The following is a 16,930-nucleotide window of genomic DNA, read 5'->3' on the forward strand; positions in this document are numbered from 1 at the left end:
GTGAGGTCAAACTCACTACTACCCCTCTGTTCTTTGTTGCCCATACGGGTATTTTTATTTGAACGCGATACAAATAGTAATCAGAAATAAGAGTATATGAAACAGAAGCAATCGTCTGAAGCCATCCGATTCTACAAGACCATCTTAACGGCAGTCACAAACACCACACACACTTTTCATTATGTATATGTATATGTATATATATATATATATATATATATATATATATATATATAGTATATGTTGCAACAAACTTATTTAGGGTTGCTTTATGAATAAACAAGAGCTGGCATATGCAGCCAACTTATCCTAAAACAAACGGAGCACGTCTACGTCAATGAAGTAGGAAGCTTACGTAAAGTATTAAATACTAAACTCTTTAGAGAGAGAGAGAGAGAGAGAGAGAGGCGAGCGAGAGAGAGAGAGAGAGGAAAGAGAAGAGAGAGAGAAGAGAGAGATAGAGAGATGCATCTCAACTCATACCAGACTTTAAAGTGGGGACCAGCCACAGTCCCCGACAAAACCCCGAACCCATATTAACCCCACCCACCCACCCCTCCACAAACGATGAATCTAACCGAACAGGCTCCCCAAGTTCCCGACCTCACCTCCCCCCCCCCCCCCACCAATCGTCCCTATCATAAGCGCCCAAACCCCTCCTACCAGACCTGACCGTGGGTAGGAGCCCCTTTCCAACAATGTTGCCATCTTTGAAATTTTGTCTCTGATATACTTCTATTGAGAAACTTGGCAGGGAAGGAATGAAACAACACTTCATTGCACCATCACGGGAAATGCGCAAATAAATCTTGAAAAATTACAAATGCAACATAGCAGCACTTACGGAGACAATGAAAATACACGGGAGCATTAAACGGCAACACGTTGGCGTTCACAGCCCAAAGAGAGAGAGAGAGAGAGAGAGAGAGAGAGAGGCAGAGTCTTGTGTGATTAATCTCAGTTAGTTGTAACCGTCACAATTTCAAGAATGATCAATTTTCCTTTTGAATGGGTAAAAAAAGGACACACATAATCAATGTTCGTACAGTATAACGGGTCAACGGGAAAAATAAAATCTCTCTCTCTTGGATGAAGGATAATTTCACTAAAACACTCTCAAAACTAAATAAGAAACATTATAGAATAAGACAAGACTTCTTATAAGTGTCTCCATCTGTAGCAGAATACCTCTGGATTGCATGAAAACTTAAGAGCAAGTATCTTCTATTACGAATATATTATTACAACTTGAGAACACGGAGTCAAAAAGTCGTGGCCAGAATCAGAATGTGATAATTACAAAATACACAACAAAGACCTGCTTCCAGGAAGGGGGGCCAAGGGTGTTCTTTAAGGCGTGAACTTGACCTCTTGACACTGATACTTCGATTCTGTTTATACGTTAACATGACCTCTCCAAGGTCACAGTTCAAGAGGGTGCAACAACTTGACGAATGCGTCGGCAACAGCAGTCATAGTACTCTGGTGAATCTTATATAAGGAATACATACAAACGCTAATACTAATAATATATGAGAAAGCAGTCAAATCAGACATTAGCTCTCTCTCTCTCTCTTTCTCTCTCTCTCTCTCTCTCAACAAAACACGATGAACAAGAACCTCACTTATGTTAATACTTTTCATAAAAAAATCTTGTCCTTTACTTTTGAGAGAAACGGGGGAAATTTTTAAACATGAACTTACGAACACCGGATAACACATTATGTCACTATGAGAAACCTGTGCACTAAATATATATACAAATACATAGTATTTATATCTTTGGATGACTTTGGGGGACATAAAGGTGCAGGATTCCGAAGTAATGCGAAAGAAGGATTGTTTTATTCTATAAAGATGAATGCGATAGAGGTGACTGTATCATTATTGCAAAACGTTAAGTACAAGAGGAATTGTATAGCAACATCAGATCAAGAATGACTTGAACAATGAAGGGTCCTGAAAGCGTAAGGAGAATGGCCGGCATATACTATACAAGTAGAAATGATGCAGTGGTTATGTATTTTCGTATTTATGAGTTATGTGCGGCTTTGTCTTCTGTTTTATGTTTTTCTTCAAATGAACTTTTCCTTACTTTCAAGCATTATGTGTGTTGGGACTTGATGCTGGATAGTGAAGTGACGACGTTTTTTTTTCTCTGTAGTAAGTTCCTTTTTTCCGTTTTTTATTGTCTTATGGGCTTATGTGATTTGCGCGAAGTTGTATTTTGATGTATTTTTTCTTTGTAGGCCATATACCTGCAAGAATAGAAGAGACTACTGTCCACTTTGTTTATTTTGTAATATGTCTCTTTGTGGACAAATTTGTACCAGTAATTGTATAATTTTGTCAATAAAAATAACTAACTAACTAACTAGGCAGGAGAATGGTCTGCGATCGTGCATTTTGTCTCAGTTTGGTATCTTTATGTATGAAGACGGAGAGATGCGAGAAGTTCGTGACTGTAATGTGTAATAACTGATCATTTCAAATTATAAATTTCTGATTGGGGATAGTGAAGGAAACAGCAAAAACTAATAAATATCTGGTATAGTACAAATAATATTAAATGTTTTAGTGTTTGCAAAACAAACGACAGTAATTGCCAGCTAAGGCAAGGTGGAAGTGAAGTGGAAACCAGGAAGAAGGCCCAATAAATGGTAGGAAGGAAGATCAGAATCAATTGATTTGAGTACCTATTTAAGAACAAAAATGACTCCTTGACGCCAGGAGAAGTAATTAATGGACAAGCATGAAAGCTAACGGGGTCAGCACAATGACTCTAAACTGATTGTCTGTGGAAGTTACGGTGTGATTGTCCACACGAATTGTTGAGTCTACTCTTTTCCCTGGAAGTGAAGTGTGGATGTTGCATCTAAATGTAAGAAAAAGTTTAAATACCGGTGGGTGGTGGAAATCAAGGAAAGAGCAAGCGCCCAGCAACACCATCTCTATAGACTTGCCAATAACTAGAAGGCATTGCTCTTCCAGGGCGCCGCTTCCAAGGGAGGAAAAGAACGTGTACACGTGTGTGTACGCGCGCGTGTGGGTGTGAATTTATGCATGCCTGTGTGCTAAAGACTATATATCACAAATCACTAGGAAATAGATGACGATAAAACCGCTATTACCATTCAAACACTGCAGACACCGCGTAGTCATTGAGAGGAGGAGGCCGTCATCTGCCTAGAGATATCTGCAATTATCCCTATAGAAACATGCCATCTGGCCCGTGACAAGTGCAGTCTTCGGATACGGAAACCTTCGATTTTCTACACCGCAAGGTGCAATTTGCATAGACGCAGCCGTTATTTTGACTGAAGTAACAGGCGATCATTCCTGTGCGGTTTAGTCCCCAGGTTTTTGACATGGTTACGATGCGCTCTCTTCCCCACTGTTTCTTCTGCACATTTAACTCCAGTATATAAGGTGGCAAGTACTCGTGCAAATGCCTTCGATTATACATATTTTCGATGATTCGGGCAGCAGTTTTGCTATCTCTTACGGCAAGAGATATGTGAAAACCCGGCATCATTTTTTTAAATTATTATTTTCATTTAAACTTTCTAGTTCAAGAGAGAGTCGGGATTTTCTTTCCGGCTTCATCCTTCGCAACGTAAAACAGATTCAAGCGGACATCAGCAGAAAAAGGTTTTGAGGACGTACGGGACCATTCAAGTCCCTGTTAAAGCTTTGCGGGCTGCTCTATGCGCAAGAGCCCGTGCTGGCATAAGGCCAGCTCATTCAAAAATAATAACCCTGTTAAGCTAAGGTCCCCAATGAACACAACTGGTCAAGTTTTTCCCGGCTGGAAATGAATCCCAGGGAGGAGAGTCCAATTGGCAACAAATTCTGCCACTCACGTCTTTCCGGTGTTTTTCCTCTCGCCAATCATCTCCACTCATCCCATTCTCCAATCTCATATTTCTCATCCAAGGAGGTCTGCCCCTTCCAAGTCTTCTGGTGTATACAGAAGCCCAGTGAAGGCTATCAGAGACATTCTCCGTCGGGTTGTGTTGAAAGACACGCATAAGCCATCTCCATCTACTTTTAATTACTTTATCGTAGTTCCTCGTTGGACGAGTGGTTTTCGCGCTCGGCTACCAATCCGGTGGTCAGAAGTTCGATTCTCTGTTCGGCCAACGCGGAACCAGAGGAATGTATTTCTGGTAATAGAAATTCATTTCTCGATATAATGTGGTTCGGATCCCACAATAAGCTGTAGGTCCCGTTGCTAGGTGACCAATTGGTTCCTGGCCACGTAAAAATATCTAATCCTTCGGGCCAGCCCTAGGAGAGCTGTTAATCAGCTCAGTGGTCTGGTTAAACTAAGATATATCAATCAATTACTTTATCTACAAATGGCACTTAAGTAATTTCGTATAGTATCGTTTCAAATTCTATCTTGCCATCTGATCTTGAAATTCTTATTAAAGCTTTATTGTTAAATCGGCATCTCTAAATTTTTTAGTTTCACTGTCGTATCATGAATCAAATCCTTAGAGCAACAATGCAAATTGTACCAGACTGATGCATTATCTGACTTTTTATGCAACTGCAATCTGTTTCATTCCCAAATCTTACTCACGTTAACATTGCTCTGATTTGCTTTTCCGACCTGCACAATATTCATACTCAATTGTACTTGAATAGGATATTGTTTCTATATATCAGAAAGAATCAGTATCATAAATCCATCATCTAATGTTAATAGATTATTCTGTACATACCATCTATTCAATTCTTCGGGGGTTTTTTCCGTCGACTTTCTGTTGTTACTCCTTCATAAACCTTGCCTTCCATTTCAGCCCACATTTTTATTATAAAATCTAAGAGAAGCTCTAAAAGCAAAGGTGAAATAACATTCCAACTATTATTACAAATTCACTTGGCAAAAAATCCTTCGATATTATTTCTGTACTTTATTCATTGATTATATCAAATAGCTTTACAAATTTACTGGAAAAACCAGAGATATGCAAAAACTTCCACAACAATGGCCTATGAAATATCAAAACACACCAGATGAGGATTTCTAAATTCCAGACACTGCTGCGCACTAAGTCTCGCATAAATATTTGTTGTGCAACACCTGCTGCCTTTCCTTCAACCAGGATGTTCCCCTCTTATTTCTTTCCCCAGCCAATTTCCGTTGCAACCGAGTCAAGTACAACGTCTGTTTAGTTACCACATTCAGCCTGATCACATTTCTTTGGCATCTTCTCCATGACCTTCAAATCTCAAAGATCAGATTTTGTTTCCTCAGTCAATATTGGAATGGAATATAGAATTTTGTCCAAAATGTCAAGCCCTGGGACTCATGAGGTTAGTCAGCGCTGAAATGGAAATTGATAGTAGAGACTGTTAAGGTGTATCAAGAGGAAAACCTCGCAACTGCACTATGAAACAATTGTTAAGAGATGGTGTTACGCAAGATAGAAGAAAGAGAATATGAACGGAGGTACAGTAAAAGGAATTAAAGGGGGTGCAGCTAAGGGACTAGGGGACGCTGCAAAGAGCCTTAAGTAATGCCTACAGTGCACCGCATGAGGTACCCCACCTACCGGGTCAGCTCATATTCTGCAAAACAAACTTGCTAGTAGACGAGTTATAATTCAATCATAACAGTGTTTTCCATTTCCAAGTTTCTTTATCACCGAAAACTGTGAACTCATTCTTGGGTACATTCAGGTCTTCGTCAGCTTCTGGTACATCAGTTATATTACGCATTCACAACCCCACAAAAATGCTCCACCCGATTTCACCTGGTCTACCGAAATAAATACACACACATTACCCCATCCAATCCATTTGTTTTTTGTTACGCCGTGATTCACCAACAGTTAGATGTGCAAGCCTCATCTCGTTCATTCATTTTTTGTCTGTTGTTCTATCTTTCTCATTTCATTCGGGATTCCGATCTTTCTATTTTCAGTTTATCTCAAGTATAATACACACACACACACAGACACAGAAGTGTGCATGCGAAAAAGCGATGAAATCACCTAATAACGAGAATCAAATATTTGACGATCTCATTTCAAAATCCTACAGCGTTATCCGAGCCAATAATAACGAACAAATCTGAAATAATTAACGAAGAAAAAAAAAACACAATTGAACAAAATCACGCACAATAACAACAATTTCTCGACAGCCTAATCACACGTCATCGAACCATCATAAAATTAAATCATTAATTCCTCACAATGTTCACGACAATCCCGCTAATGTTATCATAATTTCGTTAATTAATAACAGTTAGAGATTCCACGTATAACGGGGACACTATTCCAAATTTATTGAAATTATCATAGTCATGAGAGAGAGAGAGAGAGAGAGAGAGAGAGAGAGAGAGAGAGAGAGAGAGAGAGAGAGAGACTTCTTTAACCCCCCCATGACCAGTTATCGCATTCACAACAAATAGCAACGCTATCTGCAACACTCCCCTAAAGTATCCATTACTTAATTCCATAAAATAACCAACTACATCTTTACCAGTCTCAATTTCAAAATCACTTAACTACAACATAAGAATCATGTATTCATGTAACTGAAGAAGAATTACGTAAGAGACACTGATTTTAGGGGAGATTTCTGGGGTCATGGCAGTACAAGACGAAATATCTCATTACACGGGTCATGCCTGCAATAGAACAATACTTTGGATTCAGCAATACACCTACATCACCTTGCCTATGTTTCATGAAACATTCGTCAAACCTTGGATGCTGCTCGGCGCTGATGAAGATCAGCAGCTCAAAACGGGTTTAATTAAATGACACCGCTGTTATTGATGGCAAATACATTACTACCGCTGCAACGACTTTCGCGAGGACTTTGACAAAATTATATCTTAAGGAGGAAACTGAAAATAACGTTTTAAATCTTCCCCAATTTTATATCATAAAATAATTGAAAACGATAAATTTATCTTGATTTTCTGGACAGAGGAGACCTAGTACTTTAACAAAAGCACGATACTGGAATAAACGAACAACGTCAACTACCAAGCAAATAATACACCAGATGCAGAGTAACAATGTTTGAAAACAGAGCGCGATCCCTCTTCACGATGTCTCAATAAATAAGTCGGTCAACCAGACACGCGTCACTCGCAAAACACTTAACACAGAATGATACCTGTGATGAAAAGATGACGGCCGACACCGAAATTGCTATTATTACTTCTATCAATATTACAATCACATCCATTGCTGCAGCTTTCATCATCATAATTGAAGTTCCGTGTTCACAATCTAATTCAAAACAAAATAGATATCCCAGCTATTACACACAAATACGCACCATCCATAAATACTGTTATCCGACACATCATCGAATATTGGTTTTATTTTAAAACCATTTCCGACGAGCCATCATCAACTTTTGTCGGCCCAAATTTTCCAAACTTCAAAACACAGCAAAAACACAAATAACCAATTTTTCATATTTCCCACCAACTCCAAACTCTACTGCAACACTTCCACTTAAAAGCACAACATGTTTTTCCCTCACGATCAATACTTTTGAACTCTGAATACAATGAGGGGGATTTCACACAGCACGAAAATTTCAGACATCACACACCTTTCTTAAGAATCAAATCGGGAAATCAAAAATGATCAAGTACTATTCCAAAAATTGGATCTTCTTGGAAGCTGCCGACTAAGACTGGTAAAATCTTGAGTAGATGGTAACAAATTTTTGTTTACATTTGTTTTTAAAATTGGTACAGCATTTGAATATAATAATATTTTGAGCAATAAACTAATTAAGAATAGCCCGTCAAATTCAAACAATATTGTATACAGTATTCCTTGTAAAGAATGTAATAAAACTTATATAGGGCAAACATCCAAAGAGGAGATGCTCTCAGCACAAATATGCCATATCAAGAGGCTTAACGAATAATGGCATTGCGGATCATTGGCTTAAGACAGGCCATGGTATTAACTGGGATAATTCCTCGATAAACTGCAGGGTCAAAGATCAAAGCAAAAAGAATCCACTGGAATCCATTTTTATTGAAACCACATCAACAAGGAATTTAAATCTCCATCCTGGATTGTCCCTTGATCCTCTCTCCTTGTCTCTTTTGCTTAAAGAAAACGCCGCCCTAATTAACAAATAGTAACTCCGCCCCCTTTCTGTTTTTGAATATAAAGGTCTGTCAACTTCTATTGTATTCAGTGTCAACTTTAAAATGTAGAATATACTATGAAAGTACTTGTTCCAAGCCCCCAGTTTTTCACTCACCTTTCTACCTTTCTGCCGTGGATTTAAGTATATTCCCAAGCGCACGTTCCTTCGCGCCACCTGGAAAATGTATATATAATATATATATATACTATATATATATAATATATATATATATGTATATATATATATATATATCTATATATATATAATATATATATGAAAGAAGAGAGAGAGAGATAGAGAGAGAGAGAGAGAGAGATAGAGAGAGAGAGAGAGAGAATGATGTTATTAGCATCAGCCGTATCCAGCCTACATACAGAATTCAAAATAACGAGGTACCATACAAACCCATACACATTTCCAGTTACCACGCAAACTTAACTGAAGCGTGCTCGGTTTTTTTTCACCTGTTCTATTACGCACAATAAACTTCATTAATACTGACCAATTTCAACAACCCTGCAACGGCTTCCCTCGTATAAGTATGGGACTTACAGAAATTTGAGCATTATTTACGGAAGTGGTCAAAGATAACGATATAAGATGGGATGGCAGCCTATCTTGCAGTTTCTTTCAACCACAATTTTTCCCAGTTGATCTGTCCCACAAACATAAACACCGATAACGCTCAAATAAACGTTACTTCGTGCATTGGCGAGTGTCGTGTGGGCGCCTGATATAATTAGCAGTGGAAAGAAGGGAATGTGATTGTTAGGGGAGTTAAGCACACTTTCACTACGCACTGCAAGATATTGCCGAGTTACTATATACGCCTCTCATTGAGGTAGATTGACAATCTTCGATGACATTTAGTTACCCACCGGTTTTTGACTGTTTAACCTATCTTTTCATTTCTAGAGGATAATTACCGCTTCTAGCCAACCAACCAACCTGGTTCTGCAGGATTCTTTTACTTTTATTGGCGTAATGAGTCCACCATATCGATTTGCATACGACTGGAGATTTTTCTTATTAATTATTCATGGACCAACACTCCTCATCAACTCTGTGGACACACACACACATGCATACATACAATATATGAGTATACACAGAATATTCGTAACTGTTCCACTTTTGACAAGAAAATATCAAAATCAGGCGACAGATTTTACTGAATGTAGAATCGTATTAAAAAGTGAATCTTCGTATTAAGAGCAAATTGACGAGATTAAACTCCTCCAGCCTTCATGCAAGTGAACACAATCGATAGATTCACATGAAGTAAAAGTCGCCATTAAAGGTTCCTCCCAATCCTAGATTACCTCACCGAGTATTGTCTGTAGCAGCTGACAAAAAATATGAATAGAGTCTCTCTCAAGTATTTTGGTCCTTCTCAGGGGCTGAGGATATGTGGTTATGTTAGGAGTATGCGCAACCGAAGATTCTTAAGCCTTCCTCAAAATTAGAGCGGATCAATTTCAACTCCTAATTCAATTCAAGAGATCTAAGGAATATCCCTTCTGAATTCATATGTGGAAATTCAAGCTACAATTGAACAAAGCAACCATAAGAATGTTAATTTAAGAATGTGGACAGGGTTGGTTCATCTGAGAAGACAGAGTTCGTCAGGTCTCTAGTATTCTCTTTATTCTGCAGACTAGTAACTGTCAAGGTTTAGCTAATGAAATAATATTCAGCTTATAAAACAGTGCAAATAAGAAGTCCATAAGTTTAAATCAAAAGCTAAATGCAAGGTGATGGTCGGAGCATACAAATGATAATGCTATCGAGGAAAAACAAAATACAATATCAGATAATAATAAGATCGGGTTCAAACGAGCGATAATTCGGCAGGCTCAGGCAGGAGCAATCTCTCACTTGAACTTGAAATGCAATGGTTCCAATGAGATCGTTCACACAAAAGCAGCGTCCTCAGCTTGTTAAGGTGTGTTATTATTGGGAGTATGACGAGTATGTAGCAAGAAATCCAAAGCAGGGAAATTCATCAAGTCTAGAAGTCAAAGTCATGACAGAACGACTAATAATGTGTAAATGTTGAAGAAATTCGTATTTCAAATTATAACCACTACAGATTCCTACTATGCCGCTCACCAAAAAATTACATGTAAAAGGACTCTGTAATTTACTGATTCATACGCATAATTAATCCAAAAGCCTAGTATTTTAGCTTAAAATAAATCTTAGTAAAATATAGCAAAAATGCATGTCATTACTATATTCAAGAACATACCATTTTTACACAAATTACAGGAATTGAAAACGTTAAAAATGTTAATAAATACGAGTACCACAAAAGTCATAAACCAGATAACATAATATTGCTTTGCAATACTACTTGCAAGCTCGCATAGCCAGGTGCTGGGCGCAACCGCTGTCTGCGTGAACATCTAAGGCTTCTTACACCCTGAACCCGAGCCCGCACCTGCCTCCTCCACCCGCCCAATAGCACGAAAACTCCCTCCTGCTTGGCCAGTCCCTATAACCTTCCCATTCTCAAAGAAGCGATATTGGTATTATCGTACGCATTCTGTCTCTGCCTTTCTAGGATACATAACATGACTTGGTTGTTGTACGCACCCACGATCATATGTTATGAATGTATGTACTCGTATATAAAGGGATAAGCCACGAAGGAAAAATAAACAAAGGAGTTACTGCAAGATCTTTCGACTCGACGTCCTTTACTCAGCTGAGTAAAGGACGCCGAGTCGAAAGATCTTGCAGAAACTCCGTTGGTTATTTTTCCTTCGTGGCTTATACCTTTATTTATGGATTTATCACGTTCCAAACTTTCGTGATTTAGTTATACATGTACTCGTATATATAGTGTATATATATATAATATATATATATATATATATATATATATATTCTAATTGCAAATATGCTCACGCAATAAGAGAATGGAAACGGAACCGAAGTCGACGGGTCTCTGCCGTAGCAAAGAATCTTGCGGAATTGGGGGAAAGCCAACGGAAGGAAACTACGAGGAAGAAGGGAATAAAAGGGTAAATTATTCATGTCCTTTGTCTGACCCCCTTTCTATTGGTTCAATTAGGTAAACAAACCTATTTCCCTTAGTGCCCCCCCCCCCCCACACCCCCTTCTCTTCACCAAGCGCCAATCTCTTCCACCTCTCGCACTACCTACCTTCCACGTCCCGGTCACTGTATTTATTTGCCCTCTCCTTTCGCAACTGAATCACCTTTCCAAAGGCTGCTGCTGCTGCCGCCGTTGGATGCATTGCATAAAATATTAAAATTCAGCCTCCACTTCTTTCCCTTCTCCCAGGAGCTTTCATCTTTCTGAGGAAGGATCACTGGGCCCTCGCCCTCCTTCCCAGATTACCACGAAATCATCTGAGCTTTCTAAAGTACTTAGCTTCTCCAAATATGCTTTCCCAAACATCTTGCCTATCTCCCCTACTCCCCCCTTCCCACTCTCGTTTCCGTTATTTTTGGAAATCGTTCCGTATTTTTTTCAACTCGCTACATAGAATTCGTTCTTCTTTCGTGGCAATGAAGTAGCGCGTCAGCTCACACATTTGGCAGACTCCTGTTTGATTCTCGAACCAGACGATATGGGACGAATGGGAGCACTCCATAACAACCACCTAAGCCAGGGCTGACTTGAAGAGGGAATGGTGTATCTAGTTGTTAGTCGACTCTTGTAGGTCGCAGCTTGGGTTGAGCCAGAAATAAAGAGGAAAGAGAGGAGGAGAAAAACACTAGACGTGCGTGTTCATTGCCCCCGTCAGTGTGTATAGAATCAAGACGGAAGGCCCTAGCCGAGGCAGTCCTCACCCCCTACTGGGGTGAAACCATTCATAAGATATTCATAAGATTCTCCTGCAGTTAAGGTAGAACTTTAATAAACCTAGAACAAATATTTACCTAACTCACAGACGCGCTTACTTTTAATTGTCTGGCACTGAACAATGCCTCCCTGCATTATTCAAAACTCATATACGATCCCACTTCCCACCCACTAGCATCATCACATCCCCCCTTCTGTTCCCTCCGCTTCCACCTCGTTCTGTTGGTTTCTCCAGACTCGTAGCCGACAACATTCGCTCTCTCTCTCTCTCTCTCTCTCTCTCTCTCTCTCATTCTAATTACAATTGTTACATCTTCGTCCGGCATCCTTTCCAAAAGCCATCATAAAAAACTCTATATCGGATGACTCTCCTTATTTACTCATCCGCTCATTCTGTTTTCACTGGACAGTATTGGGATTCTCTCTATCTCTCTCTCTCTCCTCTCTCTCTCTCTCTCTCTCTCTCTCTCTGAGGGTGTGTGTGTGAACGCAGTCAACTGAGCTTATTTCTAACTTTCAAAAACTCACTTAGAAATGGTGGATGGCATCTACCGCCTCTTTAGAGGTGCCATGATCTATTCCCTTTACAAGCACCCAAACACAGACGATGCCCAACATCTCGGTTATATTTATTTCTACGTCTCGGTTCCATTTCTCATTCTAACTCGGTCTCGACAGGGAACAAGGATGTCCTTCGTCCCATTCCAACTCTCTTAAGCTACACAACCGTTTCCGTCTTCGTCAATTTCGTTGTTGTTGTTGTTGTTGTTGTTGTGTGTGTGTGTGTGTGTGTGGTGTGTGGTGTAGAGAGAGAGAGAGAGAGAGAGAGAGAGAGAGAGAGAGAGAGAGAGAGAAAATTACCTGTAGATCGGTTAACACACGGGGTGCGGAGTGCGGGGAATCACCTGCCTGGGCTTCACATATTCGATGTACTAACTGAAAGCCATGATGGTCGGTCGACTTGACTTCGGGACTCTAAAGGTGTCAGATCGAGTAAGAAATGCGGCCCAGATAGGGGTCTATGTGGCAGGTTGTAGTGGAGGGTGGCTCATCTGGCAAGATGTCCAACAACTTGTCTCAATTCTGTTTTAGTATGTTCGTTGATTTGTGATGATTGCTATGTAGGAAGTGAGTGACACAATCCTATAGGGTAGGGGCCATGAGAGCAAATGATGATTCACGTGTAATCTGGGTTAGGTTATATGATTGGCTGGGAAAGAGGATCTGGCACCAGTTCTAAAATTCTAATGGAACTGAAGGGGCAAAGGTTTCTTGTTTAATGGGTGTTAGTGAATGTGGGACCATGCCCTCTCAGTGTCCAGAGGTATAGAATTCTACAGCATCCATGCCTATGGTGGCTGCTACGTCGTTTCACTATGGAATTACATTGTACGACCTCAAAGTTGATCTGGAGAGACCATATAGTATGTCTAACCAACGTCCCTCAAAAATGTGCGTTTTGTGTGGATGGCTTTCTGGAAATGTTTAGTCATCCATGCCCACCGCTTCCGATGACAAAAAACCATAACTAAGTCGTCTGAAATAATGACTTATGGTTCTTGGTGCTTTACAATAACGATGTACCACGTCTGGCTCGAGATGGTGATCCTACAAAACTGCGTTAGAATTTGTCCAAATTAAAGGTTGTCTTGTTTCTCTATCAGCTGTACACAGTTTTCTCGTGAGTCTGCTATCACTAATTTACGAGAATCATCTGCAACTAAAAGATATAAGTAAGCTTTGCAGACTGCCAGGCATCTCCCCAATCAAGACCAAGAAACGTTCCTTTTAGGACACTGGCTTGGAATAGTGTATTTGCATTTACTTCATAAGGTCGATCTGATTAAAAATTGTTTAGCGAAACTCCATTAATCACCTTGGCCGCTTTTCTTGAGCTAACTGCGTAGTATGAACTTTTCAACCATGCCAAAAGTCTTGGAAAAGTCAGGATGAAGTGCTGATTTCACTCCCAATTATAATTCTGATTATCGACTTTAGTTGACCAACTGCATTTCCTTTGATCTCCTAAGTATAAATCCATGATGGTTGGATTTGACCGTTAAGGGTCACAACTGTCTGATGATTACTTTTTACATAATTTCCTCAAAAATTGTATAGGAAGAAATGTTAGAAAAATTCAAGAGATAGAAGAGTTTCTTTAGCTTCCTTCTAAGATGATTCCACTATCACTACTGGTCGTGGTTTAGTCCGGCTACCTAGCTCACTGAGTGTAGATTTCCTTTCGATAATTTCTTCCCTGACATCGATATTTTGTTGTGTCGAAAAAACGTTGCCGCTTACCTCAAAACAATGTTACTGGATCTTCCATACTGTTCCTTGAATGTAAGGCTGATAGTACAGAGGAGTAGTGTACAGATAAAACACTCGCTAATTGCATCATGGAATGAGTTCAATACTATCAATACTATCTTTCTTGAAGTGAGACTCGCCGACTTCTTATAACTATGGAGGGCAATTTTATATCATGGAGAGACTTTGTCTATTGATGTAATCACTTCAAGGATACCAAGCGTCCCATTGATTTCACAGTCATCATTCCACTCGATCCACAATAGCGAAGTTTGAATTCCACCAGGTTTGCTTTGTGGAGGCTGATGTGGTGCTGTTTGTGGTTTGCAGAACATAATGACATTCATTGACTCGTGATTAAGCAGTCGTCAGAAGCAAAACACAACCGTGAGATCACGCGGAGGCCTCGTTCCAAATGTTAGAATTTGTATACCATGTGTTTCGCATACAGGGACCAATCTGTTAAACATTCTAGTCTTACACAACACGCAACAAAAGGGAGAGAGATGAGGGACTTAATATTTTTGTCATTATCGTAAAAGTTGCTGGAAATGACTTATGCCTCCCCAGTGCGCAAACGTGCACAAGTGCAACACGAATGAAAACTGAAAATCCGAAATAATAGTTGGGACGCGTCACACTGAATAGAGGGCCACTGCCTGGTAAGAGAAGTACTGCACAGGCGATGCAAGGTAACGTTATTTGTGAAACATAACAACCTTTTTCCCGGCTTCAGATGTGAAAATTGAATTCTTGGCAGCACAGACGGGCACGTTTTCAAAACAGAAAAGAGGGGGGCACACTTCACCGGGCGATTCTGTGATATTGGCAGCATTCTGTAAAACGGCTACAAAGCGCTAAGTGAAAAGAACGCCCCGAAGTGACAGTTTAGTTTTCCATAAAAAGAAAGCTAATGAAGTTGTCCTTTTCCGGATGGCTTTCCCTTTCTTTCTCATCGTTTCTCTTTAAGCGAGATGTTGGGGTGAGACCAAGCAGCCATTAAAAATAATGGACTCGCACCCACACATTGACAACGATGAAAAGCTATACAGCGCCCTAATGACATACTAAGGCAATGGTTGGCCTTTTATTATTTATCTGTGTTCAATTAGTTTTGGTTTCAAGAAACTTATCCGACGTCGTAACAATTTTTTATCTTTTAAACCATTATTTTACAATCAATAAAAGACAAAGATATATCCGAAAAAGGTTACATTATCATTATTACACTTTATCCAAACTCCGCGCAAATTCTTATGGTCATCTCAAAACATGAAATTAACTTCCCCAAAGGAAATGCCAAACTGTGAAGGGGGTAAAATGAGAAGTTAGAGAACAAATGTAAAATACAAGCGAAAATAACATCAGTAAATAAATGCACTTCAAACACCTTGATCCGAATTTTCTTTAAAAAGACACTTACAAATGTCTTTGCAGAGAAACAGATAACACGACTGCAATATTTACAATTGTGGCCATTTAAAGGTGCAATCAAGAAATCAAACTAATGTTTCGCGCGCCCCCCACCCCCCCTCGGACACAAGTGTATGTATGTATGTATGTATGTATGTATGTATATATATATATATATATATATATATACACACACATGCATACAACAGGGGAAAATTAAGCGCTTTTCTGTGTAAATTGTACCCAGTAATTGTGTTGAAATACACGAAAGCACTGGTGCCGCCTCCTTTTAGTTCTTCTGTGACCTCAGCTGCATTGTCATACTATCAAGGGACACAAGAGCCTGTATTGTATTATATGTGTGTGTGTGTGTGTGTGTATATATATATATATATATATATATATATATATATATATATATATGACACATACATCATACATACATACATATATACATATATATATATATATACATACATACATACATACATACATATATATATATATATATATATATATATATATATATATATAGTATATATACACACACACATAGAAATTACCCGTAGCCATGTTAAATTTTGTTTTAGTAACATTTTCAGTTAAAATCAAATCTACTTTGGTTTTTAATGTTTCTGTCAATCCTCTCTTTTTAAAGTGTCAGATGAAAATTCTAACAGATCACCAATAGGTCGTTTTTTTCCAAATTGCTTCTAATCTACGTGACTGTTACTCTCGCCGCAGTGCAACCAATACATATATTTAAAGATAAATGAGATAAGTTCTTATAATTCTTGCACCTTCTATCCAGTTCCGAAGCCAAGTCAAACAACATCTCGTTTACTAACTGCAACCAGTAATTTCCACGCCGGGAAGGACCTCGAAATGGTGACTCAGGTAAAGTCTTTATTGCTCTCATCTTGTTCAGTGGCCATGTGGCATGCTTCAGTCTTTAAGATAATATAGAGTCGGCTTTCTTGCTCCATGAACACAGGCTGTTGTTGTTGTTGTTCTCACACCAAGTGTTCAAAGTTAGTAAGAGTAGGAACTCGCTAATCGAGAGGAGACTTCATTATATATATATATATATATATATATATATATATATAATATATATATATATTGTTATAGAGGCCAAACTAGAAAACCCACTGGAAAAGAAAACAGAACTGTGTACAAATAAATAAAATAAGAACAGGAGAAATGAGTCATTTTCGTTCATATT

General features: G+C 39.0%; 1 protein-coding gene across 6 annotated transcripts in view; it reads right to left on the reverse strand.

The window, feature by feature from the left end:
• Window positions 1-16,930, reverse strand: part of LOC135217915 (collagen alpha-1(I) chain-like) — a 494,010-nt gene that overhangs the window by 356,838 nt on the left and 120,242 nt on the right. The gene's annotated exons all lie outside the window — the stretch shown is intronic.

This window comes from Macrobrachium nipponense, chromosome 9 (assembly GCF_015104395.2).
Source record: "Macrobrachium nipponense isolate FS-2020 chromosome 9, ASM1510439v2, whole genome shotgun sequence".
Classification (NCBI taxonomy): Eukaryota; Metazoa; Arthropoda; class Malacostraca; order Decapoda; family Palaemonidae; genus Macrobrachium; species Macrobrachium nipponense.